The sequence below is a fragment of the Budorcas taxicolor genome, chromosome 3 (genome assembly GCF_023091745.1).
Source record: "Budorcas taxicolor isolate Tak-1 chromosome 3, Takin1.1, whole genome shotgun sequence".
NCBI lineage: Eukaryota > Metazoa > Chordata > Mammalia > Artiodactyla > Bovidae > Budorcas > Budorcas taxicolor.
The window spans coordinates 39,362,649-39,390,392 of NC_068912.1; positions in this window are offsets into that span (position 1 = coordinate 39,362,649).

Consider the following 27,744-nt stretch of genomic DNA (forward strand, 5'->3'; position numbering starts at 1 on the left):
CTAAAACATATGTACTAATATTAGGTTTAGAATGTTTGAGAATGTTAGGTTTTCAACTTGCAAATTCATGCATTATCTTAATTCTCTATTTTCTCTCATAGGCATGAATAATAAGAAAAGATTTCCATGTTTTGAACATTTATCAGTAATAAACAAACTGTCTTTATCTAAATATACAAAGGTAGAAATAAATTTTTAAAAGAGAGTAAACAGTAATTCAGTTAATGAAATAAATACAACATTTAACAGAATAAATTGCCAAATAAATACTTTTTTAAAAGGTGAAAACATCGCCAAATATCTGCAATTCAGCATTTCTTCAAGTTACAAGTTGGCAGACACCAGCAAAAATTTCTTTCTCAGATCTAAAACATAAGTTTAGAAGTATAAATAGTGGAATGCACTAATATCTGTGAACATTTTCTCAGTTGTGCAATGATATATATTGAAGGATTCTAATATTATTTTCAAATACTCAAAAGCCAGACGAAACCATGGATACTGATAAGCCAGCCTTTGCACATTCAGCTTTTGTGTTGGTCTATAACAGTCCACAGCTCTTCATTTTTCTGAAGGATTACCCTTAGCTGAATGGTAGCTTCATTTCCCAGGAGGTAAAATACACTGTCCAAGGTCCAGTTTTTCCTCCAGAGTTCATCATGGAATTCTGATGAAGCCAGTCTCATTCCAACTAAAATTATAAATTCCTGTCCTACTTCCCTACTCCCTATTTCTTGAGGTTACAGTCTCAATAAACTATGCGCACTTGAATCTCCATCTCAGGGCTGACCTAAAATAAGTAACTTTGCCTCTTTCATTTCTAAATATCCAGGAAATAAAAGCTGATTTAACCAACTTTGAACAATCATTCTGCTTGCTCCAGAGAGCCTTGGCCAAAGGTATTAATGATTGTGTAATACTATTAAAATAGAAGCAAAGAAGGGCAGATACTCTCAAATTCTCCAGATTCAATTATGACACTCTTTCTCCATTAGCAAGATAAGTAAACTTAATTCAAGTACAAATTATGCTTTCGCTTCATTGATCAATTATTAATTTTATTGCTAACCCACTTCATTGTTGTGACTCTGTGACTCTAATAAAGTACAAGCTTTCTGAATATAGAATGCCAATTTCAACACTTTTGAAAGAAAATATTTCTACATTAATTAAAAAAATAAGATGAAGTCATAACAAATCAAACATATTTCTCTTCTTCAGTGTAACAAGAAATAATAAGAATGAGGCTAACACATCTAAATTCTATTTCTATTCCTAGTCAAGCCACAGATCAATTGCAAATCTTTGGAATTTAGCATTTTATCTGTAAAATAAATGAAGGGTATTGGTTTGACTTAATTTCAATAAATGTTTATTCAGTGTATATTGTATGTTGTGGTGGTCTTTTGACTTCAAGATTAACTATGGTAAGGAAAACAGGTATTGAACCAAGATCAATATAAATTCTGTAATAGAGATATTTTTTAAAATTCAAGAGGAATTGAGTCAAATGGGAGAATTAATATCGATTGAAGGTCAATGGAAACTTCCATGGGGGTGATATCTGAGGTGAATATTGATGAATGCGTTAAATCTCAATGGAAGGAAGAGGGAAAATACAGGAATAAATAAGAGTGAAGCAAATGTAGGCAGACATTAAAGGATATGGGATATTCAGGTATATTTTCACAAGGTAAATATAATAAAAATATGAATTTTGTGTATTATTACTTGTACATGCTAAACTATATGAAACATTTTGCTAATTATTTTATTAAAACTCAAACTTATAGCATGATTCCTACTTTCATTAAAAATAATAAAAATAACAAAACAGAGTATCATCTGATTCACATACTTATTTTATCATTATTTCCAACAATTTATGAGCTGGTCTATTTCTAGAAAACTGTACTTCTTAAAATTTGTAAGAGACAACAAAACAAATAAACAATGAATCAGTTATTTCAAAGCTTCCTAGATTTTTCTTGATTTCAGGTGTGGGCATAGAGTTCAGAAGCTTTGTCAGAAATACTACACTAGCCATGAAAATTAACATGCTTATTTTATCATTGTAATTGAAAATGTCTTGTAACTGAAATATGTCTTTCCATGACAAAGCATTTTTATAAACACTCCACTATAAAAGCAAATGTATAGTCAAAATTATTTTGTTGCACTCCTCTATAAATTTCTAATGCTTTTAAGTAATACTTTATTTAGTTTCACAGAAAGTTCCATATTTCAGCAAAATGTTTTTGGAAAAGTTTAAGCTAATAATGTCAAAAGTTATAAGATAATATGGTTAATGAAAATACCCCAAGCCAAAGAACAGCAAAGAAGAGATTTATCTAATATGTTTAAAAGATAATACAAAAAAGATGCTATCTTATTAATTCAGACATTGCAGCAATGTTTGAGCTACAGTGCTAAGTGCTTTGGCCAGAATTATACATTTTGATAATGAGGACAAAATTATATCATTAATACAACTGTGACAAAATTTAGACTGGAAAAATAGACATCCAGGACATTGTTTCAGCTTGTTTTGTTAAATCATGACCCTATTCAGTTTTCATTTTCAGAAATGACCTAATCTAGTTTCACTGTAATAATATTCATGTTTTCCACTTATGTTTTATTATAAAATTTTAATATGTATTGATCTTATATATTGATATGTTATACTAAATGATGTGATATACCATATATAATATATGCATTAATATATAATGTATAACTGTACCATATCTAACATCAATTGCATTAACTATACAATATATTGCAGCTACCCAGGTGGCACTAGTGGTAAAGAACCTACTGTCCAATGTAGGAGACGTGAGATGTGGGTTTGATCGTAGTTCAGGAAGATCCCCTGGAGGAGGGCATGGCAACCCACTCTAGTACTCTTGTATGGAGACTCTCATAGACAGAGAAGCCTAGCAGGCTACTGTCTATAGAGTCACAAAGAGTCAGGCACAACTGAAGTGACAACACACATAGTATCAGTTCAGTTCAGTCGCTCAGTTTTGTCTGACTCTTTGCGACCCCATGAATGGCAGCACGCCAGGCCTCCCTGTCCATCATCAACTCCTGGAGTTCACTCAGACTCCATCAAGTCAGCGATGCCATCCAGCCATCTCATCCTCTGTTGTCCCCTTCTCCTCCTGCCCCCAATTCCTCCCAGCATCAGAGTCTTTTCCAATGAGTCAACTCTTCACATGAGGTGTGGAGTTTTGGCTTTATCATCATTCTTTCCAAAGAAATCCCAGGACTGATCTCCTTCAGAATGGACTGGTTGGGTCTCCTTGCAGTCCAAGAGACTCTCAAGAGTCTTCTCCAACACCACAGTTCAAAAGCATCAATTCTTCTGTGCTCAGCCTTCTTCACAGTCCAACTCTCACAGCCATACATGACTGCTGGAAAAACCATAGCCTTGACTAGATCGATCTTAGTTGGCAAAGTACTGTCTCTGCTTTTGAATATGCTATCTAGGTTGGTCATAACTTTTCTTCCAAGGAGTAAGCGTCTTTTAATTTCATGGCTGCAGTCACCATCTGCAGTGATGTTGGAGCCCCAAACAATAAAGTCTGACACTGTTTCCCCTGTTTCCCCATCTATTTCCCATGAAGTGATGGGACCGGATGCCATGATATTCATTTTCTGAATGTTGAGCTTTAAGCCAACTTTTTCAATCTCCTCTTTCACTTTCATCAAGAGGCTTTTTAGTTCCTCTTCACTTTCTGCCATAAGGGTGGTGTCATCTGCATATCTGAGGGTATTGATATTTCTCCTGGAAATCTTGATTCCAGCTTGTATTTCTTCCAGTCCAGCGTTTCTCATGATGTACTCTGCATATAAGTTAAATAAGCAGGATGACGATATACAGCCTTGACGTACTCCTTTTCCTATTTGGAACCAGTCTGTTGTTCCATGTCCAGTTCTAACTGTTGCTTCCTGACCTGCATATGGATTTCTCAAGAGGCAGGTCAGGTGGTCTGGTATATATAATATCTATTACATAACATTTATTACATCTATTAAAATAAAAAATTTAAAAAAAGGACCAACATAGACATCTTAAAAACAAATACAACTAGGTAAACAGAAAACTAAAATGGTTGAAAGCAAATATACCTGAGTTTACTGTTGTTATTTTTCAGTTGCTCATTTGTGTCCAACCCTTTGCTACCCTATCGACTTCAGCATTCCAGGCTTCCCTGTCTTTCACCATTTCTCGGAGCTTGCTCAAACTCATGTCCATTGAGTTGGTGATGCCATCCAATCATCTCCTCCTCTGTCATCCACTTCTTCTCCTGCCTTCAATCTTTCCCAGCATCAGGGCCTTATCTAATGAGTTGGCTCTTTGCATCAGGTAGCCAAAATATTGGAACTTCAGCATCAATTCTTCTAAGAAATATTCAGGACTGATTTGCTTTAGGATGGACTGGTTTGATCACCTTGCAGTCCAAGAGACTATCAAGAGTCTTCTCCAACACCACAGTTCAAAAGCATCAATTCTGCAATGCTCAGCCTTCGTTATGGTCCAACTGTCACATCCATACCTGACTACTAGAAAAGTCATACCTTTGACTAGATGAACCTTTGTTGGCAAAGGAATGTCTCTCCTTTTTAATAATGCTGTCTAGATTTGTCATAGCATTTCTTCCAAGGAGCAAGCATGTTTTAATTTTGTGGCTGCAGTCACCATCTGCAGTGATTTTAAAGCCCAAGAAAATAAAGTGTTTCACTGTTTCCATTGTTTCCCAATCTATTTGACATGAAGTAATGGACTGGATGCCATGATCTTGGTTTTTTTGAATGTTGAGTTTTAAGCCAGATTTTTTATTTTTCTCTTTCACCTTCATTAAGAGGTTCTTTAGTTCCTCTTTGCTTTCTGCAATAAGGGTTTATTCTGAATTTACTAGGGTAAAGAATAGTGAAATATTCACAAGTATTTATCTTTCATTGAGCATTGTTTTTTAGTGTGCTTTAACAACACATATGATCAGAAGACAGTTGTGAGAAGTTATTTATGAAAATTTCTATAAAAAACATATACTCATTTATATTAAACAGGTAAGTCTTGCTTTAACCAAGTCAGTTTATCCTTGTAAACCTATATATTATTATGTCAATAGACTGACACAAATTCCAACATACACTTTGTCACCTCATGGCCAACTCTCATTTATTGAACAAGACCAAACTGAAAGAGACTATTATTTAATCTATTATTGTTTGAGTTGTAAATAGTTTAAACTGATAGACAAAAATGATTATTAGAAGAAAACTTTATTTGGTTTTATAGAAACCATTCTTTTTACTGGCAGTACAAGTCATATGTACAACATATATTTATGTTTAAGTATAGACATCACTCTGGCAGAGTCAGTAGTATTTTTTTTCCTATTCCATTTGCTTAGAACATGAATAAATCAAAGCTTTTATTATTTGTTGTCATACATACTTCAACTTACATGATTTTTAAAAATCTATTGTAAGATATGCTCTACTGAACTTGATTACAATAAAAGTGAGAATTTATAACTTTCATTGATTTTTCATTTATAACACTTTAATATATTTGTTACATTAACAAGTGAACATTGTCTCTAACATAGTATATTAATTTTAACAAGTTTAATAAATGTCAGCCACTCCAGTGTTTATCAATTCAAAAATAATTTTCATGTTATTATCACTTTATGATATCTGTTTAATATAGAGAAAGTCTTAGAATTTCTGATTTCATGTTACTTTATATGTACATGAGGGGGCTGTCAATCTCCAGATAAAAACACAACGACTTTAGAAAGTTATGGAACATGAAACAACACTTTTAGGACGTAGATAATAGAAGGTATTGGTTTTTGCCTAAAATAGTGTTTACCTATATACCTCATTTGCTGCATTCTACTTTTATAAGAAATAATATGCTATTTAAAAAGGAATATAATCATTTAGAAATAATATGCTATTGCATACATTGATTTAAAAATGAATATTATAAGAATACTTATCTACTGGAAGCAGATAATTTAAGAGAGCATTCATGTTTAGATCTCTATGCTATTTTTCAAGAAACCAAAGTAACTAGAAACAAAAAGTAGAGAACACAGCAAGGAGGAGATATTTATGGAAAATAAAAGACAAAGAAAACTTATTCTGTAGAAAATTTAGGAAAGAAAGACAATCAGTATAAATTGAAAAAGTACTGTAAAAGTTATTGAAAAAAGGACAACAAAATATTAGAAAAATATTAAAATAACAAATAATTGAATAGTTGAGTTGGATAAAGTAAAATGTATTAAATAGAAAAATAATTGTAAAATATTGTGCATATAATTACAGTTGCACATGACACTTATTTTGAATATTTTTTAAAAATTTTACTTTCTTTTGGCTTTGTGTGGTCTTTGTTGCTGTGTGGGCTTTTCTTTAGTTGGAGTGAGTTGGGGTTACTCTCATTGTAATTGCAGTATGTGGGCTTCCCATTGTAGTGGCTTCTCTTGTTGTAGAGCACAGCCTCTGGATTGCAGAAGGCTTCAGTTATTGCAGCTTGTGGCCTCAGTAGTTCTGGTTCCCAGGCTCTAGGACACAGGGTCAATAGTTGCAGTACAGTCTTAGTTGCTCAGTGACATATGGGATATTCCCAGATCAGGTATCCAACCGGTGTCTCCTGCATTGGTAGGCAAATTGTTTGTTAGCAGTTTAATAATTGAAATAATATAACTCAAGTGCCAAAGTCTCATTTATTATGTTAGGATGTTAGTTGAGTCTAGAGTAGAGGATGCAATGAGAAGGAATATGTGAAAGTGTTTTAAATAAAAAAGTGATATGAATGTAACTACAATCAACATGACTCAAAATTTATCAGATAAAAAGTTCTTTTCACAGAAATCAGTGTAATAAAAATATGTAACTAGGAAGCTATTGGAATAGAATAGATAATTGTTTGTTATCCCTATGACCTAATACAGTCATCCCTAGGTATCCATAAAGGATTCATTCCCAGGACCACAGCAGATACCAAATTCCATGAATGCTCAAGTCCCTTATGTAAAATGACTAGTCCAGTGGGGTACCTGTATCTGAAGGATCTGTATTCACAGATATTTGATGAGCTCATAATATGCTCATCAAAAGGAGACATTATTATTTCTTTAAGATAGTCTTTTATTTCATTTTTGTTTGCTTATTTCAGAACCATAATTTATTTTAATCATCTTCTAAAGACCTCTCTTTTCAACCAGCAATGCCCTGATTGGTAAATCTACGGGAAATCATTAACCCTTTTAGCTATTTTTAAAGCAATTTCCAGAGGAATCAGAAATCTATGTCAGAAGTCATTTCACATTAAAAGTATTCCAATGAGGTAAAAATGCAGGGACTTATCAATTATACAATTCTTGCTGGTAAGACAGAACAGACTGTGTTTGTGTAAATATATATGAGAAAATTGTTGTTGGCTTCTATTTATTGACAGTGTGCTAGAATTGCACCAATTTCTTGTAAATTAAAAATGCAATAGAACAAACGAGGGTTATCAGATCTTGTTAGTATATTTATGAATGCAAAAACATTACTGCTGCAATAATAGTGCTCTACTGTCAACATATTTTTCAGTAGTGGTAAATAAGAATAAGCATTATCACTGAGTTAAATGATAAAAAAAATATTGAAATTTGTTATCTGAAAAATAATGTTTGCCCTCAGTATTTTAGGTATTAAGGTAATATCAATCATTTACTTTATTTTGAAAAGTTTTAGTGTCTAAGAAAGAGTGTTTCCTTGCTTTTGCTTGGAATTGTAGCATTCTGTAGTCCTGTAGGCATAACATACATAAAAGTTTCTCAAAAGCAGCAAGGGGAAGCGCAGAAAGTTAGAGTAACATCTATTTTATTTACTGACATATACAAATAATGCATAAACAGTGAAGTAATTAGTATCATATATGTATGAGGAGTTAAAAAATTAAAATCTATCATTTTGGAATTTAACATAAACTTCCAAAAGTTGCAATGCTGAGTTATACATAAAATATAAAAAATATCAAATCTTAAGTGAAAGTCCTAAGTAATGGAGTAAAGGCAAGTTCTGTTATTTCTAGCTTATTTTAATTGTAAAATTATTTCCCAGATTTTAAAATTTTTAATTAATTTTTATTGGGGTGTAGTTGATATAAATGATTTAAATCCTTTATTTATTAATTTTTGTAAAAATCAAGATGAATATAACCAAGATAAATGTAATTAGAACCATGGCATTTGTTGCATTTCTACCTTTAAGAAGTCTTCAATGATAAAGTGCTCATTTTTAAACAATCCTCCCATTTGAGACCCATCAATTAGTGTTCTGTTTTTATCAACTTGCCTTGAATTCTGAGTAAAGATTTCCGTGGTTTTTCTAAGCCCTCGGAGAATCACTTCTTCACTGATTCTTCAGGGTCACTGCTGAAAATAACACTCACCCAAAGATGCTTCCCCTATAGCACCAGGAAGCTTCTGTGTTGGCATAAATAGCATAATAGTGATTATATATAATAACCTAGCTATGATTACCTTAAAATAAAAAGAGATTTGTTAGTTATTAAAAACTAAGAGAAAAAGAGATCAAGTCAATCAAAGAAGTCTGAGGCTTGGAATTAAAAACAAACGCCAGATAAATCTACCCCACAAACCAGTTGCTATAATCATTGCCCTGACCCAAGATCTAAGATGAAAACTTTTCAAAAACTATAGTTATCTAACCAACCATATATAAGCTTTACTTATCAGCTTACAAGAAAAGATACCAGCAAATACTGACAAGAAGAACCCAAGCCAGAACCAGGGTTAGCAATGTTTTGAGTATCCTTGCTTGTACAAAATAAATGTTTGCAAGTATTTAAAGAGTAGACTGCAAATGTATTATCATCTTCTTAATTTGTCTTTCTGCCTTAGTTTCTGACTTCAGCTTGAAAATGCCCCTCAGATCTGTCCAATTTAATTGTCTGCTCTTAACCTCATTTGGGCCATTTTGCTTGTTGGTTGCTTTTAATGAGAAGCCTCTGTTCATGCCTTAAGATAAAATTTAACCCTCTTGTAGTGACTGTTCAAATCCCTCTCCTCTTCATGTTAACCTCAGTTCCTCATTTGTAACTGAATTTGACTTTCTTTAGCATCACCTGAAAAGTGAAAGAGGAAAGTGAAAAAGTTGGCTGAAAATTCAACATTCAGAAAACTAAGATCACGGCATATGGTCCCATTACTTCACGGCATATAGATGGGGAAACAATGGAAACAATGACAGACTATTTTGGGGGCTCTAAAATCGCTGCAGATGGGGACTGCACCATGAAATTAAAAGAGGCTTGCTACTTGGAAGAAAAGCTATGACAAACCTAAACAGCATATTAAAAAACAGACACATTCCTTTGCCAACAAAGGTCCATCTAGTCAAAGCTATGGTTTTTCCAGTAGTCATGTGTGGATATGAGAGTTGGACCAAAAAGAAAGCTGAGCATCAAAGAACTGATGCTTTTGAACTGTGGTGTTAGAGAAAACTCTTGCAAGTCCCTTGGACTGCAAGGAGATCCAACCAGTCCATCCTAAAGGAAATCAGTCCTGAATATTCATTGGAAGGACTGATGTTGAAACTCCAATAATTGAGCCACCTGATGTGAAGAACTGACTCATTTAAAAATACCGTGATGCTGGGAAAGATTGAAGGCAGGAGGAAAAGGGGACAACAGAGGATAAGATGGTTGTATGGCATCACTGACTTAATGGACATGAGTTTGGGTAAACTTCGGGTGTTGGTGTTGGACAGGGAAGCCTAGCATGCTGCAGTCCATGGGGTCACAAAGAGTCGGACACAACTGAACAACTTTCACTTCATCACTGTAGATATATCATGTTACTCTCTTCTGTAGAGTTTCTGCTGAAAAATCAGCTTATGGGAATATTCTTGTATGTTATTTGGTGTTTTCCCCTTGTTGCTTTTAATATTTTCTCCTTGTATTTAATTTTCATCAATTTGGTTTCTGCATTTCTCTTTGTGTTCCTTCTTCAGTTTATCCTAGCTGGGATTCTGTTTTTTCTGGACTTGGGTGACTGTTTCCTATCTCAGGGAAGTTTTCAGCTATTATCTCTTGAACTATTTTCTCAAGTTTTTTCTCTTCTCCTGGGGCCCCAATAATAAGAATGTTGGTGTGTTTAATATACTCCTAGAGATAAGAAGTCCTTTTTAATAGAGGATATTCTGGGTATATTTTGCAATGTTTATTTTTATAGCTTATTTGCCAGAGTCACAAGATCATTCTTGATATTCAGTCTGCGAACCTGATAGGGTTCCAACATCCAGCATTTATCAAAATGATCATCTTAGTGTTTCTACCAGTTTTTGGATCCAGTGGTTTTATCTCTATGTAATCAAATCTTGGCTGTGACTCTCTGAATTTGCTTATTCCTTCTAGATTTTGGGTGATGATTTGCCTTTGCAAACTCAGTTTTTTGATGGTTTTTAAAAATTGACTGTTGCTTTGTTCAGTGCTATAATTTTATAAGGAAAAGAGTGAGGTTTTAAAAATGTCAGCATTAGAATAAAAGTATTTTTTGAACATTGTTTCATTCTCTCATTTTTTTGTTTCATTCTGAGATTTTTTTAACATATAATACAATTCAAACATTCCTCTAATTTGTCTCATCTGTCATATAAATCCATATTGTATCTTAATGTTAACTTTTGTTTTCCAGTTATAATATTTACATTGATTTCTTCTTTTTATCCTATTTCTGCACCTTATCACTTAAAAACGTTAACCATATCATATCAATCACATTTATTTGAAAGTTTATATATGACAGCTCCAATATCTAGATAAAAAACTTCGTTCCCATTAGAATCATTTGCTTTTTCTAGTTGTTTGCTCCCATTAGAATCATTTGCTTTTTCTAGTTGTTTGCTCCCATTAGAATCATTTGCTTTTTTTATTTGTTTCATATCAATTCTTATTTTCACATATCTTTGTTAAATACCAGATATTGAGTTTTAAAACATAATGATGATTTTAGTCTCTCAATTATGTTACTTTCCTTTATAAGGAATTTACTCTTCTTACTTTCTGAAGGTAAATTAGATAAAGGAAACTAACCAGTTAGGGGTTGAGATGGTTGGAGAGTTTGCTGATCACTACATTATTGCCACCACTAAGGTCTATTTCTTCCAACGGCTTAAGAATCATCTTTGTCCTCCTTATATAGAGAACTCCAATTCTTTAAACCCAGCCCAATAGACTAAAAAGCTATGACATAGTTTTTGTCCCTCAGCATCTATTTTAGAATTGACAAATAACTCAAGGGAAAAGTTAGAATTTGTCTAGGCTTCTAATCATTCCTCTGTCTTGTTACCTCACATCTGTGCTATCTTCTGAGCTTCAATTAGAGGATTTTGATCTGTTTTGTTTAAATGTAGGTTTTGTTATTATCCTTTCTGGAAGAGTTGTTTTCAGATAAGCTATTCTTCCATTACCAGGAGAAGAATTTCTGTAGTATTTATTATACAAACTCATGTTTAATAGTTTTATTCAATGAAAAATACATAAATAATATGTAAACAGTTCTGTGTAAGATTATAAAGTTTTGTTAAGATGATAAATTTTGGAAATAGAAATCTATACAATATAAATATCAACGGAGAAAAATTTGTTTAAATTGTCATCAGGTCTCGAGATCGAGAAATACATAGTGTGTCAGAGTGTAAACTTCATAGACAGAACCTATTTTGTTAATGTGGAAGTTACATAAAAACTGGGACATCACTATTGTTGCAGCAGCAAGAAAATATTTTAGTCCTTAGATATGACCTTTAAAATTCATCTATTTTTAACTTGTACATTTTCCTTTTTCTAGGACATTAGCACTGATTTTCAAAGTGACTATGATTCTTATAAATTTCTCTTAGAAATAATATTTCCAGGAAGTTCCAGGAATACCTCAAAGTGTTCAGAAAGTAAGGCAACTTAGACTTCTTTGATATAAATGTTTGCAAATAATATACTTTTATATTATTGGGAAAATGTATAATTTAAGCCATTAGGCTTATGACTATTCATCCTAAAAAAATCTCATCTCTAATTTTTAGTCAGTGTAAATGATGGTAAAATAATGTAAATAATAGTACAGTAATTATCATAAAAATAAGAATGGACTTCTAACATCTCAAAACTTCTTTCTTCAGTATTCTAATGATGATGGACTTGTCTTTCTGATTACAAAGTAGATGTTTTTATTGATTCATTCTCTAAATATTGAATCATAAAAATGAGTGTTGGTGACTTGTTAGCACTGGTATGTGGAATTATATGAATGACTTTTATTATATATGAAAAATATCCCTGGCATTGATTTCTGTCAGTTTCTCCTTTTTTCTTTCTCCTTTAACAACACCCCAGCCCTTACTTACCATTCTGAATGACAGAAATTTGCTTTTGGTTCCTTAAGTAAAGTGTATTAGTCAGGATTGTTCATATTCTTTCTCTTTGAATATCCACTGACCAAGTCTTTATCTCAGAGGATTGGTAGTACAGTAATATTACAAATTATTTTTTATAATGTGGGACATGCTTTTGCTAGCCTGCAGCAATTTCCATTTGTTATTTCAAGTTACTAATTTTCATTTATATTTATGTGCAAAACTTCTATCCTTTATTTTAATTAATATATTAAAACAAAAGTTCTGTTTTGTATAAATGTAAGAAGTATTTTCTATTCCAGTTATCTATCTTCCCACCCTATTCAACATGGTTCATTGTGAAAACAGAAATATGAATCTTTGTTACTTTAAAAAAATGTCCTCAGAAAGAGGACTGGGATTGGGTGCCGGGAGAAAGCCCAAAGGGGCTTTAACTGTGGTCCCACTGCAACTGGGGATATGCGCATTTTGAGCTCAGGTCTGCATAGAAGTAGCATTGTTAATGCTTGACAAAGCAACCTTATTCTCAGTGTGCTCACAGTGGGCATAGCTATGCTTCTAGAGCTCTGGGAGAGTGAAAGTGTCAGTGGGTTGTCCAAACACAGATGTGGGGCTGTAATCTGAATCAATTCCTAGCAGCAGTGTGTCTTCAGATTTCTACCACTGATGGGTTTGTGAGCACAGCACCTGCATGAGATTCAAGCAGATTACTGGTGCTCCCATGGCTCGGGCAGGTACGGAGTTAGCAGGGGTGGATTTTGTGGGTGTGTACATATGAAAACAAGGCTGGGCTCTGGGGTGATTCCCATAGCTCTTACAGTTTGCCCTGATGCACAACTAAATCAGGTTTGGGTGTCAGACTTTGGTCAGTCTGCTAAGGTGGCTTTCTGAGCACAGTGCCTGAGGGATCTTTGGTCCTATTGCCAATGTTTCCACCACTGAGATAGGGCTAAGGGCAGTGCTGACAATAGTGTACTTTGTGAACATGCACAGTGGTGAACAGGTGACACCACAGAGCATACTGCCTGATGGACAGCTTCTATGGAGAAATATTCAGTGACTCCTTTTCTAGCAGGAATGCTCTAGTCCCGCCTACCTCACAGATCCAGAACCATTTCTGGAGGAGGGCTTCCACTCCTACAACTAGGAACACATCTTTCCCCAGCAGGGCGTGACAACCACAGAACAAAGAGGAGGTCCCAGAGTAGAAAAGTGTTTATCCTAAATTCATAGAGTCAGAGAGCTATAAGTGAAATAAAGAAGCAGAGGAACTACTTCTAATGAAAAGAATAAAATGGACATCTACAGTCTGTTAGACCTTGATTTAAAAAGAAGGCAACAGGAATACTAAAGCAATTAAGAAAGTTTATTGATACAAATGCAGATCACTGTAACAAAGAACTGGAAACTATAGCAGCAGCCAATCAAAATTGGAAAATTCATTTCCTGAGATAAAAACTGAGCTAAAGGCAATAAATACCAAACTAAATAATGTGGAAGAACAAATAAATGATCTGGAAGATAAAATAATGGGAATCACCCTGTCAGGATAGCAGATAGAAAAACAAATAGGAAAAAGTGAAAGCAATATATGAGAACTATGGGAACATATGAAGTCTGCCAATCTTCACATGATAAGGAAATTGAGGGAGAAAAAGAGAAAAAGGGATTGTAAATTAATTTAAAGGAAATATGACTGAAAACTTCCCCAAAAGAAAGAAGGAAACAGATACCCAGGTACAGGAAGCACAGAAGGTCCCAAACAAGATGAACCCAAACAAGACTTATACCAGGACATATTATAATTAAAATGACAAAAGTTAAAGAGCAAATTCTAAAGGCAGCAAGACAGAAACAGAATTAATCACAAGAGAACCCCCCATAAGGTTATCAGGTGATTTCTTTTCAGAAATGTTGCAGGCATTTGCAACATTGCAGGGAATGCCAAGATATATTCAAAATCCTGAAAGGGAAAATCCTGCAATCTAGGATACTCTACTAAGCGAGATTATCATGTAGAATAGAAGGAGAGAGAAATAATTTCTCAGACAAGTAAAAACTAAAAGAATACAGCAATATTATAGCTAATCCAAAAGAAATATTGAAGTATCTTCTAAATAGAAAAGAAGCTATATCCTATATGGAAGAGAATATACCAGTTGTAAAGTAATCAAATAAATAAGCCAGTACAGACATTTAAAATATTTTTAAAAATGTGAAATCCACAGTAGCTACAATTACTAGCAAAAGCATAAACATGAAGATGTACACAGAACATTAAAATCATAAAATGTGGGAGAGAGGAATAAGAAAGACTTTTTTTAAAAAAATGTGTTTGAGCCTATATAAATGCTAGTCTAAAGCAAGCAGATATCGTCATGGGTTAACATACTTGAAAAACAGGGTAGCCACAAATCAAACAAATATAATAGGCTCACAAAAATAAACAGAAGAGAACTTAAGCATAATACAAAAGAAAGCCATCAATCCACAAAAGAAAAATAAAAAGAAATAAAGACAAAATACAAAATTGACTGGAAAAAATGGTTTAAAATAGCAGTAAATGGATATCTGTCAATGAAGTAGAGAAAAAGCAAACAAGATCCAACATTAGTAAAAGGGGAAAAAAATCATAAAAATCAGAGTAGAAATAAATGAAATAGAGACAAAAAGAGACCAAAAAAAAAAAAAAAAAAAAAAAAAAGGATCAATGAAAGTAAAAACTAATTCTTTGAAAAGCTAAAAATAACTGTTAAACATTTAGCTTGATTGATCAAGAAATATAGGGAGACAGGCAAATCAATAAAATTAGATGTGAAAAAGGAGAAAGTATAACCAACACAGAGAAATATAAAAGATAATGAGCAATTATACCCCAGTAAAATGTACAACCTAGAAGAAATAGACAAACTACCAAGACTTAACCAGGAACAAATAGAAAATATGAACAAATTTCCAATATTGAAACTAAATCAGTATTGTAAAAACTCCCTATAAACAAAAGTCTAGAACCAGATGGCTTCACTGCTGAGTTCTGTCAAACATTTAGGGAAGAGTTAACACCTGTATTTCAGACACTATTCCAAGCAATTCCAGAGGACAGAAAATTCCAAACTCATTCTATGAGGCCACCATTACCCTGATACCAAATCAAACAAAGATATCATACAAAAATTACAGACCAAAGCTTCTCTTGAACATAGATGTAAACATTCTTAACAAAGTGTTGGCATCCTCATTTCAAGAATATATTAAAATCATTAAAATGAGTACACACCATGATCAAGTGGGATTTACCCCAGTGATACAAGGACTTTTCCTTATCTGTAAATCAATCAGTGTGATACACCATATTAACAAATTGAAAAATAAAAATGTATGATCATCTCAATAAATGCAGAAAAAACTTCTGATAAAATTCAGCATCCATTTATGGCAAAAACTCTCCATAAAGTGGACATTGCAGGAACATACCTCAACATACTACAGGCCATATGTTAGGAACCCATAGCTAACATCATACTGAATGGTAAAAAGCTAAAAGCAGTCAAAATTCAGGAATGAGATAAGGATGCCCACTCTTATCACTTTTATTCAACATAGTTTTGGATGCCATAGTCACAGTAATCAGAGAAGAAAAACAAATCTGATTTGGAAAGAAAGAATTAACACTGTCACTGTTCGCAGATGACATGATGCTATACATGGAAAATTGTAAAGAATTTTCTTTAGCTACAAGAAAACTACTAGAGCTCATCAATGAATTTGGTAAAGTTGTTGAATACAAAATTAATATAGAGAAATGTGTTGTAGTTTCATACACTAACAATGAAATATCAAAGTTAAATTAAGAAAGCAATCCTATTACCATCACATCACAAAGAAGAAAATATCTAGGAATAACCCTAAGAGGTCAAAAAAATCTGTACTCTGAAACTACAAGATACTCTGAAAACTATAAGATAATGATGAAATAAAGATGACACAAATAGATGAACGAATATACTGTGTTTTGGGATTGGAATAATCAGTATTGTTAAAATGAAGGTACTACTGAAGGCAAACTACAGATTCATTGTAATCTCTATCAAATTACAAATGACATTTTTTCACAGAACTGGAACAACAACACAACAAAAATCCCAAAATGTTTAAATTTTTGTTTGTTGTTTAGTTGCTAAGTTGTGTCTGACACTTTTGCAATCCCATGGACTGTAACCTGCCAGGCTCCTCTGTCCACAGGATTTTCCAGGCAAGAATATTGGAGTAGATTGCCATTTCCTTCTCCAAATTTTCAATTCATATGAAAACACCCTAATAGTGGGTGTTTAGGGGTGAATATGAAAAGACCCCTAATAGTGAAAACAACCTTAAGAAAGAAGAATAGTGTTGGAGTTATCACGCTTCCTGACTTCAGACTATACTACAAACTTATAGTCATTAAAGAACATGGTACATGAACAAAAACAGACATATAGGTTAATGCACACAGATAGAAAGCTGAGAAATAATCAAATGCACTTATGATTTATTAATCTATGACAAAGAAGGCAAGACCTCAGAATGGAGAAAAGACAGATATTTCAATAAGTGGTGCTAGGAAAACTGGACAGTTAAATGTAAAAAAGTATGAAATTAGAACATTCTATAACACCGTATCCATCTGATAAAGATTTACTTTTTAAAATGAGTGCAAAATTCTACTCATTTACTTAAAAAAGCATGAATTAATGCCATGTGCAGCAACATGGATAGACCTAGAGGTTAAAATGCTAAGTGAAGTAAGTCAAAAAAAGAAATATGTTGTATGCTGCTGCTAAGTCACTTCAGTCATGACTGACTCTGTGCGACCCCATAGACAGCAGCCCAGCAGGCTTCCCTGTCCCTGGGATTCTCCAGGCAAGAACGCTGGAGTGGGTTGCCATTTCCTTCTCCAATGCATGAAAGTGAAAAGTGAAAGTGAAGTCGCTCAGTCGTGTCCGACCCTCAGCGACCCCATGGACTTCAGCCTTCCAGGCTCCTCCGTCCATGGGGCTCTCCAGGCAAGAGCACTGGAGTTATCACTTAAATGTGGAATCTGAAGAAATGCTACAGATGAACTTATTTACAAAACAGAAATAGGTTCATAGATACAGCAAACAAACATCGTTATCAAAGGGGAAAGGCATGGGAGGAATAAATTGAGAATTTCAGATTAACAGATACATGCTACTATATATAAAATAGATAAAAAACAATGATCTCCTGTATAGCACAGAGAATTAATAACCTATAATGCAAAAGAATCTGAATCACTTTGCCATACACCTGAATAACTGTAAATAAAAATATATTAATTAAATAAAAGAAAATAAATAGAAAAATTTTCTTAGAATCTTGAAAAGACAAAAAATATAGAGCAGCAGACCAGATAGTAAAAATAAGAGCCTGCCATATGCTGCCTACAAGAGACCCATTTTAGAGTGAAGGACACATATAGATTGAAAGTGAGAGGATGGAAAAAAGATATTTCATGCAAAGAGAAATGACCAGAAAGCGGGGATAATAATACTCATAACAGTCTAAATAGACTTTAAAACAAGGCTGTAAAGAAATAAAGAAGAAAATTATATAATGATAAAAGAATCAATACAAAAGGTGTTTTAAACTTATTAACATATATGCACCAAATATGCTGCTGCTGCTAAGTCACTTCAGACTTGTCTGACACTGTGCAACCCCATAGACGGCAGCCCAGCAGGCTCCCCTGTCCCTGTGATTCTCCAGGCAACAATACTGGAGTGGGTTGCCATTTCCTTCTCCAATGCATGAAAGTGAAAAGTGAAAGTGAAGTTTCTCAGTCGTGTCTGACTCTTTGCATCCCCATGGACTGCAGCCTACTAGGCTCCTCTGTCCATGGGATTTTCCAGGCAAGAGTACTGGAGTGGGTTGCCATTGCCTTCTCCTGCATCAAACATAGAAGCACCTAAATATATAAAACAAATACTCATAGTAACAAAGGAAGAATTTGATGGGAATAGTACAATAGTAGGAGATTTCAGTATTCCATTGACATAACTAGGCAGATCTCCCAGGCTGAAAATTAACAAAACAACAGAGATTCTAGATGACAGAATAGAACAGTTAATCTTAATTGATACTTTCAGGATATTACATCCAATAAAACCCAGGGTACATTTTCTGTTCAAGTGTACGTGGAATATCCCACAAGGTAAACCACATACTAGGATAGAAAATGAGCCTCAACAAATTTAAGACGACATGAATTATTTCAGGCATCTCTTCTGACCACAATGGCATGAAACTAGAATTCAAATACAGAAAGAAAATGAGAAAACAATGATTACATGGAAACTAAATAATATTCTACCAAAACCTGATTTGGTATGTCAAGAGATAGTTAATATTTTCTTGAGACACATGGCAATGAAAACACAGCCATGCAAAATCTATGGGACGCAGCATAAGCAGTTCTAAGAAGAAAATTCATAGTGATACAGGCCTTCCTCGAAAACTAAGAAAAATCTCAAATAAGTACCCTAACCTACTACCTGTGGAGAAGGCAATGGCACCCCACTCCAGTACTCTTGCCTGGGAAATCCCATGGATGGAGGAGCCTTGTAGGCTACAGTCCATGGGGTCGTGAAGAGTCAGACATGACTGAGCGACTTCACTTTCACTTTTCACTTTCATGCACTGGAGAAGAAAATGGCAACCCACTCCAGTGTAGTTGCCTGGAGAATCCCAGGGACGGGAGCCTGGTGGGCTGCTGTCTGTGGGGTCGCACAGAGTCGGACATGACTGACATGACTTAGCAGCAGCAACCTACTACCTAAATAATTATAAAAAGAAGAAAAAAGATAACGTAAAGTTAGTAGGAGAAAGCAACTAACAGAGATCAGAGAGGACATAAATAAAGTAAAGATTGGAAAAATAGAAAAGCTCGATTAAAAATAATCTGTTATTTGAAAGGATAAATGAAATTGACAAATCTCTGGCCATGCTTACCAAGAAGAAAAGAGAAAGGACTCAAATAAATTAAAAAATGAAAGTGGAGAAATAACCAATATAAAAACCCATAAGAGAATACTATAAACAATTATATGTCAATAAACTTGACTACCTGGAAGAAATGGAAAGGTTTCTAAAAACACAGAATCCACAAACTGCATCAAGAATAAATAGATCATTTGAACAGACCAATCATTAGAATTGATGTAGAATCCATTAAAAACAAAAACAAACAAACAATAAACAGTTCCCTGTAAAGGAAAGTTCAGTACCAGATGACCTCACTGGGGAACTCTACCACACATACAAAGAGGAAGCTGTACCAGTTCTTCTTAAACTCATCCAAAATACTGAAGAGAAAGTAACACTCCCAAAGTCATTCTATGACGCTACCATCATCCTGATAGCAAAACCAAAGACACTACCAAAAAAGAAAATTATAATCCATTATGTTTGATGAATATAGATGCAAAAATCCTCAATAAAATATTAGCAAATTGAATCCAATAACACATAAAAAGGATCATAAACCATGATCAAGTTGGATTCATCCCACATTCACAAGGATGTTTCAACACACGAAAATAGTCAATATGATACACCACATTAATTAAAGAAAAGACAGAGCTACACGATCATCTCAGTGGATGGAGAAAAAGTTTTTGATAAAATTAAACATCCATTCATGATAAAACTTTTATCAAACTGAGTATAGAGAGAACATATCTCAAGATAATAAAAGTTATTTATGACAAACCCACAACCAACATAACATGCAATGTGAAAATCTGAAACTCTTCCCACTGAAATATGGAATACAAAGATGCCCACTCCCACCACTGCCTTTCAACATATTGATTCCTAGCTACAGACAAGAGACAAGAAAAATTAGTGAAAATAATCCACATTGGCAGGAAAGAGGTAAATTTTTCATTATATGCAGATGACATGATATATAGAAAACCCTAAAGAACCCACACACAAAAAGTACCAGAACAGATAAATTTAGCAAGGTAGCAGGATGCAAGATTAATGTACATAAATTGGTTGCATTTCTTTACATGAACAATAAAATAAAAGGAAAGTAAAACAAACAAACAAACCTTTTTAAAATTACATCAAAAGATTAAATAAATTATTTTAGCATAAAGCTGACCAAGGCAATGAAAGGCTTATATGCTAACAACTATAAAATATTGACAAAGGAAGTTGAAAATGATTCAAAGAAATTGAAAGCTATCCCATGCTCTTGGATTAGAAAAATTAATTTTGTTAAAATGCCATACTACCCAATGCAAACTACAGATTTTATGTGATTCCTATCAAATTACCCATGACATTTTTCACTGAACTAGAACAAATAATACTAAAATTTAATCTTCTGATACTTCAGACAACACTATAAAGCTACAGTAATCAAAATGGCATTGTATTGGCACTGAAACAGACATACGGATCAGTGGAACAGAATAGAGAGCCCAGAAACAAACTCATACATGCAATTCAGGCAATTAATCTTTAACTAAGTAGGTAAGAATATGTAATGGAAAAAAGTGATGTTGAAAAACCTGGATAGCTGTGTGCAAGTCAATTAAGTTAGAATACTCCCTCACACTATACACAAAAGGAAACTCAAAGTAGCTTAAAGACTTATGTCATGACACCATAAAACTCCTAGGAGTGAAAATATGCAAGATATTCTCTGACATAAATCATACCAATATTTTCTTAGATCAGTCACCCAAGGCAGAAAGAAATAAAAACAAAAGTAAACAAATAAAACTGAATCAAACTTTCACATTTTTGAACAGCAAAGGAAACCATAAACAAAAAGACAGACTATGGACTGGGAGAAAATATTTGCCAACAGTGTGATTGTAATGGGATTAATTTTCAAAATATACAAATAATGTACACGATTCAATAACAACAACAAAACAAATAACCCAATCAAAAAATGGGCAGAAGATCTGAATAGACATTTCTCCAAAGAAGACATCCAGATTACCAACAGGCACATGAAAAATGCTTAACATTCCTAATTATTCAGTTAGTTCAGTTCAGTTGCTCAGTCGTGTCTGACTCTTTGTGACCCCATGAATTGCAGCACGCTAGGCCTCCCTGTCCATCACCATCTGCCAGAATTCACTCAAACTCAAGTCCATCGAGTCGGTGATGCCATCCAGCCATCTCATCCTCTGTCGTCCCCTTCTCCTCCTGCCACCAATCCCTCCCAGCCTCAGAGTCTTTTCCAATGAGTCAACTCTTCACATGAGGTGGCCAAAGTACTGGAGCTTCAGCTTTAGCATCAGTGCTTCCAAAGAACACCCAGGGCTGATCTCCTTTAGAATGGACTGGTTGGATCTCCTTGCAGTCCAAGGGACTCTCAAGAGTCTTCTCCAACACCACAGTTCAAAAGCATCAACTCTTCAGTGCTCAGCTTTCTTCCTTAATTATTAGAGAAATGCAAATCAAAACTATGATGAGGACTCTCCTCACACTGGTCAGAATGGCCATCATTAGAAAGACTACAAATAGTAAACGCAAAAGAGGGTGTCAAGAAAAGGGTACTCTTCATTACTGGTGCAACTGTAAATTTGTACAGCCACTATGGAAAACAGTATAGAGGTTCCTTGAAAAACTGAAACAAGAAAAGAAAGAAAAATAGTATTTCCCTGTGACCCAGCCATCACACTCCTGGGCATAAAAAAAAAAAAAAAAAAAAAACCCTGTAATTTGGAAAGACATATGCATCCAAATGTTGATAGCATGTGATTTACAGTTCAAGATATGGAAGGATAGAAATGGTGGTTTATATACATGTGTGTATATATACCATATATACAATGAAATAATAATCAGAGATAAAAAATAATTAAATAATGCCATTTGCACCAACATGGATGGACTTAGAGATTGTCATGCTAAGTGAATTAAGTCCATCAGAGAATGGCAAATATCATATGATGTCACTTATGTATGGAATCTAAAATTTGATATAAATTAATTTGTTTATAAAACAGAGACTCAGAGGCTTAGAAAGTAAACAGCGTTACTAAAAGGAAAGGGGGAAGGAAGGATAAATTAGGAGTTTGGAATTAGCAGATAAAAACTACTATAAATAAAAAAGATAACAAGGTCCTAGTGTATAGCACAGAAATCATATTCAATATCTTATGATAAGCCATAATGTAAAGAATATAAAAGTTACATATGTATGTATTTGTATAACACAATCATTTTGCTGTATACAAGAAATTAACGCAACATTGTGAATTAACTATACTTCAATAAAAGCAAGATAAAAAAATTAAAACTTTTGTACTCTGTGAAAGACACTGTTAAGAAAATAGATGAGAAAATAGACAACATAAGAGAAAACATTTAAAAAGACATATCTGATGAAGTACTTGGATCCAAAATATACAAAGATTGTTTAAAACTCTACAGTAAGGAAATAAAATAATCTTTAAATGGATAAAAGTTTGGCATAGACATTTAGAAGAAGATATAAAGATAGCAAATAAGCATGTGAAAAGGTGTTTAAAATCATTTGTAATTAAAGAATTGAAAATGAAAAAAGACACTATATATACTTATTAGAATGTCTCATGTACAAAAATCTGAGTATAGAGAATGTTGATGAGAAGGTAGAGCTAGAAGAACTTTCATTATTTACTGGTAGGATTTAAAAGTGTAAGCTACTTTGAAAAAGAGTTTTATAGTTTCTTGCAATGTTAAATATAATTTACCTCATGTTTCAGTAATTGGGCTTTTCTGCATTTACTCAATTATTTTGAAAACTTATGCCCACAGAAAAATGCAAATATTTATTGCAACTTTTTCCACATCACTGAAATCTGGAATTAACCAAGATATCCTTTAATAGGTGAATGAATTAACAAACTGTGATACAACCATACAATGGACTATTATTCAGCATTAAATATGAGATAACTGCAAATGAAACAACATGAATTATGTCAAATGCATATTGCTAAGTGAAAGGAACCAGTCTTAAATGTATACACAGAGTATAGTCCAATTTCATAAAATTCTGGAAAACAAAACAGTAGAGATCATAGAAAAAAAATCAGTGACTACCAAAGGTGTGGGTTAGGGAAGCAGGACTGAATACATGAAGCATAATGAATTATTTTTAGTATCTCTAATATACTGTTATTAGGGATATATGACACTATGCATTTGTAAATATCAAGTTTTATAGCACATTAAGGTTTTCTAAACCTTAATGAATGAAAATTTAAAAAATATCATTTAGGAGATTTGATGACTCTAGCATGGACTATAGAATGTGACAAAATGGTGTAACTGTGCAACCAAGAAGGAAATGGCACCCCGTTCCAGTACTTTTGCCTGGAAAATCCCATGGATGGAGGAGCCTGGTGGGCTGCAGTCCATGGGGTCGCGAAGAGTCAGAAACAACTGAGCGACTTCCCTTTCACTTTTCACTTTCATGCATTGGAGAAGCAAATAGCAACCAACTCCAATGTTCTTGCCTGGAGAATCCCAGGGATGGGGGAGCCTGGTGGGCTGCCATCTATGGGATCACACAGAGCTGGACACGACTGAAGTGACTTAGCAGTAGCAGTAGCGATACAACAAATGTATGAAGCAACCCCATTGAATAAAGTTGAAGGAAAAAGTAACTTTGGAAATGAAAGAGAATTTGTAAGCTTAAAGGCAAAATAAACTATACAAGAATACTTTCCCATGGGAGTTGGATTAAAAATTCTAATACTGTTCTACATGTATACAGGAATTGAACAGTTAAGTAAATAGATATGAGATGGAAGAAGTTTATTACTGTTAGAGTTGGAAGTTATGAAAAAGCAAATGAAAGAGGGTAGAATAATCTATGCAGTGACTGATTAGAGTCAGATATCAGTATGAATTTGTTTAGTTTTATGTAAATAAATTAGTAACAGAAATATTTATAGGTACATATATATATACAGGCTAGTATACACACACAAGCACACACATTTATTTGTGTATATCTGGTATATCAGCTGAGAGAATCTACAAGAATGGAGACTCAGTAATATACCAGTACCTAAAACAGTTTTCAATGCCATTCTCCAATAAGATGAATTTGAGTTCATTGGAGAAATGACTGATTCTGGGATAGGGGAAGAATTATACAATATGAGCCTGGAACATCTTTTAGTAAGTAAGAACGTACTAAAATCTTAACAAAAAGCAAACAAACAAGAAAGAAACAATGATGTGAGTATGTTACAGGAACACAGCCACCACTGTAAGAAATCTCAATAGCCAAAGCTGAAACAGCATCCATGAGTCCATACTGATAAAAATACATGAGTAAATAAATTAATAGTGAGTAGAGACAAAACTCCCATACAGAAGAATTCTAAATAATTTATGTAGGTAGCATGCCCTCAAGGAGGTGGAGCATACTTCCCTACTCTTTAAGCATGGATTATACATTGTGACTTCCTTCCAAAGAATATAATATGCAAAGGGGGAAAATATTAATAACTGCAGAATGGGAAAATCTGACAAACACTACCTTGCCCAGAGATAAATCATACTGTTAAAATATACACTTGATATGATGTGATGAGAATGGCTCTTTACCTTTTTGGTTTATTCCAGAAAGTATAAAACCTCATTCCAATAATAAGTAAAACATCATTCAAATCTCAATTGAAGGATTTTTTTTTCTTTTTTTTTTTTTTTACCAAATATCTGACAAGTACTTTTCAAAATTGTGAAGATCAGGAGAATAGAAGAGGGAAAAGAGAAGGAAACTTCTTTAATGCCTCAGCCAAGAAGAGTCTAAAGACACATGAGAAGTTTATAATGTGGTAGTAATATATTGGATGGGATTCTGGAGCAGAAAAAAAGACATTTAGTAAAAATAAAGGAAATATGAATAAAGTGTGGTCTTTAGTTAATAATAATGTATCAACATTGATTCATTAATTGTAACATATGTACCATACTAATGTAAGATGCTAAAAATAGGGAGAACTGTGTTTAAGGCATGTTGGAATTCCCTGTATTATTTTTGCCATTATTAAGGAAGTTGATTTAGACAACATGTGATTCTCAGAAAGAAATACACTTCAGTTCACTGGCAGTATGGTGACAAATCTCCATTAAGCAATTTTCCATTATATGGGAAAGCTTAAAAACACGTACACAAACATAAATGAGAATGCACAAAGTATCTAAAAATAATTACAATATGAGATGAAAATCCTTAAATAAAAAATAAACAACAAAAAGACCTTGTCTCTGAATTATCCCTAAAACATTCCCTTTATATTTTCAGTTTATTATTAGTAAATGTAGTAAGTGACTATGAAATTTGTAAGAACATATTTTGTAGTAGAAACTCTGCTACCCTGTAATAATGATGCCCTTGTGCAGCCATCTGCTACAGATGCCTCACTGTCCTTTCCTTTAAACAAAATCATTAAGCAAAATTTGGTCTTTTGCAGAGTTTACTTAAATCCAGTTTCAAGTGATATCTAGAGCTTAAACCAACCAACTTACACCTAAATATCCCACATATGTGGGTACTTTTAAGGAATCCTACTGGTAAAGAAGCTAACAAATGTTCAACCCCCTTGAAAATTGCACTAATTTCCCATGCTAGTAAGGTTATGCTCAAAATTCTTCAAGCTAGGCTTCAACAGTACTTGAATCGAGAACTTCCAGATTTACAAGCTGGGTTTAGAAAAGGCAGAGAAACCAGAGATTAGAATTCTAACGTTCATTGGATCATAGAGAAATCAAAGGAATTCGAGGAAAGCATCTACTTCTGCTTCAATGACTATACAAAATGTGTGGATCACAACAAACTGTGGAAAATCTTAAATAAATGGGGCTACAAGAACATCTTACCTGTCTCCTGAGAATCCTGTATATGGGTCAAGAAGCAATAGTTAGAACTTTATATGGAGCAGTTGATGCTTTGAAATTGGGAAAGGAGTATGGCAAGGCTGTATATTGTTACCCTGATTATTTAACTTCTAGGCAGAGTACATCATGTGAAATCCTGGCTGGAGGAATCACCAACTGGAATCAAGATTGCCAGGAGAAATAACAGCAACCTCAGATCTGCAGATAATACAACTAATAGCTGAAAGCAAAGAAGAACTAAAGAGCCTTTGAAGAAGGTGAAAGACGAGAGTGAAAAAATTGGCTTAAAAGCCAGCATTCAAAAAACTAAGACCATAGCATTCTGTCCCATCACTTGGCAAGCATGGAGAAAAAGTTGAAGCAATGACAGATTTTCTCTTCTTGGACTCCAAAATCACTGCAGATGGTTACTGCAGGCATGAAATTAGAAGACACTTGCTTCTTGGAAGGAAAGCAATGACAAACCTAGACAGTGTATTATAAAGCAAAGACATTACTTGGTAGACAAAAGTCTGTATAGTCAAAGCTATGGTTTTTCCAATAGTGATGTACAGATGTGAGAGCAGGATGAGAAAGAAGGCTGAGTGCTGATGAATTGTGGTGCTGGAGATGACTCTTGAGAGTCCTTGAGATAGCAGGGAGATCAAACCAGTCAATTAATTCTAAAGGAAATCAATCCTGAATATTCACTGGAAGGACTGATGCTGAACCTCCAAAACTTTGGCCACCTGATGCGAAGAGCTGACTTCCAGGAAAAAACTCTGATGATGGGAAAGATTGAGGGCAGGAGGAGAAAAGGGTGACAGAGGATAAGATGGTTGGATGGTATCACCAATTCAATGGATATGAACTTGGGCAAACTCTGGGAGATAGTGAAGGACAAGAAGACCTGGTGTGCTGCAGTCCATGGGGTTGCAAAGAATTGAGCACGATTTAGCGACTGACCAACAAAACAACTGGTAAAGATGACCTTCCCTTAATCCCTTGTGGATTGCCAGATAGCTACCAGAATAATTGCTGAAGATTAAAAATATGAGAATTTAGATAATCTTTTAACATAAAAGAGTACATAAAGAGATAGCAACTAACTTATGAGTACAAAAACACCATTTACATTTAGAATTAACCTCAACTAGTGAGCAAGAGTTTTGTACACACTCCCGATATCAATGTGATTCTCGTCTGGGCCTAAGGTTACTTAAGAAATTTTGAATTAGGAATATGTTACACTGGGGTGTCCCAGATGGCTAAAGGAGTAAAGAATACCCCTGCAATGTGAAGACACAAGAGATGCAGGCTCAATCCCTGGTCAGGAAGATCCCCTGGAAGAGGAAATGGTAACCCACTCCAGTATTCTTGCCT